Genomic DNA, 2,941 nt, shown 5'->3' on the forward strand with positions numbered 1-2,941 from the left:
GACGGAAGACGAAAGGTACGCGACGGCGGAGAGGAAACCGTGGGGTTGGATTTGGGGGATTTTATTTTTTCCGCCGAGATCCGATTCGAGGGATTTTCCCGGAGGGCAGCTTTTTTTTTTTTGACGTCACCGGAGGGCAGCTTTGATTAAACGAAAACAAACTACTGTTTTTTTCTCTGGGTCACTCCTTGGCATCATGTTTTAAACTAGCAAAAAAATGTTTTAATTTAAACGGATGATTTCTCATTTCTGCAAACCGCCTTGAGGGGTTGACACGTCGCCCGTCCTGCAAACCTTATCTTCTTCCAAGACCGGGTTGTCCTCATCCTCTCGGCATTCCTGATCCCCTCTCTCCCTATTCCCTTTTGCAACCTAGCGCTCTTCTCCCCCCCCAGCGCCTCCCTGTTGTCCCTGACCTCTCCCATCCCGGTCGGTGGAGCTACTCCTGTTATGAAGGGGGCACCATTGCGCTGCGAAGGCTACCGTTTGACGACGAGTGACGATGAAGTCGCTGCTGCAAAGGGGCGACAATGCTCATGGTGTGGGCGGTGATGCGCGGTCCTGCGGGGGCTGCGTTGCAGCAAGCCACCAGTGTTGTAGCCGTCGGCGATGATGCAAGGTGGCACCGCTCGCCACACATGTTGCAATCGGGAGGCGGGGAGAGGAGATGCGCGACATCAAACAACTCACGCGCGACGGTGTTGTGCTGCAGGCTGGACGACGGGCAGCAGCAGCCGATGATGTTGCAAACCACCCCGTCATGGCAGTCGAGGTTGTTGCAGGGAGGGAAGAGTTGCATCCTGGCGATCTGCAATAGGTCGTAGAGGCGTTGTCGCAACAAAGGAGGTCGTCGGCGCTCTGTCTGTGCTTCAAGTGAGTGGCGGGTGCTGCAGATGGGGGCTCGCCGGCGTTGTGATGAAGCATCGCAGGGGGCACCGGAATGGCGATGAAGCGACGCGGGGTCGTTGAAGCTTCATCATAGTTGAAATGAAGCGCCGCCAGAGTTGCAATGGAGCGTCGCGAGGGTCGTTGAAGCTTCGTCAGGGTTGCAATGAAGAGCCATCTACGCTGTAATTGAGCGTCGCTTGGTGTTGTCGGTGCTGCCATTGAGCTGTTGCGTGGTGCTGCCATGGTGATACGCCTCCAACGTATCTATAATTTATGAAGTATTCATGACATGTTTACAATAATTTTATATGGTTTCTGTATGATTTCAATGTAACTAACCTGGACTAATGTTGTTTTCAGCAGAACACCGTCATGTCGTTTTTTGTATAGAAATAGAAGTTCTCGGAATAGGCTGAAAATTTACGATGATTTTTTTGACCAAAAGAGAGTCCCAAAGCTTCGAGGAAGGACCAGAAGCTTCACGAGGAAGGGACAAGCCTGGGGGCGCGCCCTCCCCCCAGGGCGCGTGGAGCAGGCTTGTCGCTCCCTCATGGGCCCACTTGACATGAGAGCGACGCCAAAAAATCGTATAAATACCCAAACCCCCAGAAAGAACCCTACATGAGAAGTTCTGCCGCCGCAAGCCTTTGTATCCATGAAAACTCAATCGAGGCCCTGTTCCGGCACCCTGCTGAAGGGGAAATCATCACGAGAGGCCATCTTCATCATCCCGGCAGTCTCCATGACGAGGAGGGAGTAGTTCACCCTCGGGGCTGAGGGTGTGTACCGGTAGCTATGTGTTTGATCTCTCTCTCTCTCTCTCTTTCTCTCTCTCACACACATATTCTTGATTTGGCACGATCTTGATGTACCGCAAGCTTTGTTAATATAGTTGGATCGTATGGTGTTTCTCTCTCTCTACCTTGTTGTGATGAATTGAGTTTTTACCTTTGAGGTTTCACTATTATCGGATTGAATACTTATTGAATTTGAGAACACTTGTTGTATGTCTTGCATATGAATACTTGTGGTGGCAATGGGGTATTATATTGATTCACTTGATGTAAGTTTTGGCACTCAACTCGCGGATTCCCGAGGTGACATTGTGGTAATCTATGCATAGGGGTTGATGCATGTTTTCGTCCTACTCTCTCTGGCAGAAACCTTGGGGGCACTCTTTGAAATTATTTGTGTTGGATTGAATATTATGAATCTGAAATTTCTTCATGCATATGGAATAATCAACTCACAGATACTTGGTAACATTGGAGTATCTAGGTAACATTAGAGTTGGTTGGTGTGTATAATATGGTGTTATTTTAGTATGAATTCTAGGGTTGTTTGTGAAACTTATAGGAATAGCTTAATAGATTGATCGGAAAGGATAACTTTGAGGTGATTCCGTACCCTACAAACAATTTCGTTTTATGTTTTCTGCTAGATAAAAACTTTGGAGTGACTCTTATCGCACGTTGAGGGATTGTTATATGATTCAATTATGTTAGCATTGTCGAGAGATTGCACTAGCGAAAGTATGAACCCTAGGCCTTGTTTTTAAACATTGCAATACCGTTTGTGCTCCGTTTTATCATTTGATACTTTAATTCTTTTATATTTTCAGATTGCAAAAACCTATATCTACTATCGATACTACACTTGTATCACCATCTCTTCGCCAAACTAGTGTACCTATACAATTTACCGTTGTATTGGGTGTGTTGGGGACACAAGAGATTTCTTGTATTCGATTGCAAGGTTGTTGGAGAGAGACCATCTTTATCATATGCCTCCCATGAATTGATAATTTTTAGGTCATCCACTTGAGGTAAAATTGCTATTGTCCTACAAAACTCTGTGGTTGGAGGCCCAACACAGAGTCTACAAGAGTAAGTTGTGTAGTAGACATCACATGCTTGATCCTATGGTTGCGGAGCGTCTGATTGGACGAGACAACTAAGATTTGGCTAAAGTTGTGTGGCTAATTTGTAGCAGACACCTTTAAACTATGGTACTATATATATTCATATGAATCATTGTATATTTTTTCACAGGA

The 2,941-nt window shown here is 46.3% G+C and overlaps 1 pseudogene; it reads right to left on the bottom strand.

The window, feature by feature from the left end:
• Positions 1-762, bottom strand: part of LOC119275055 — a 7,444-nt pseudogene extending 6,682 nt beyond the window's left edge.
• Positions 763-2,941: the final 2,179 nt, after the last annotated feature.

This window comes from Triticum dicoccoides, chromosome 3B, assembly GCF_002162155.2.
Source record: "Triticum dicoccoides isolate Atlit2015 ecotype Zavitan chromosome 3B, WEW_v2.0, whole genome shotgun sequence".
Taxonomy (NCBI): domain Eukaryota; kingdom Viridiplantae; phylum Streptophyta; class Magnoliopsida; order Poales; family Poaceae; genus Triticum; species Triticum dicoccoides.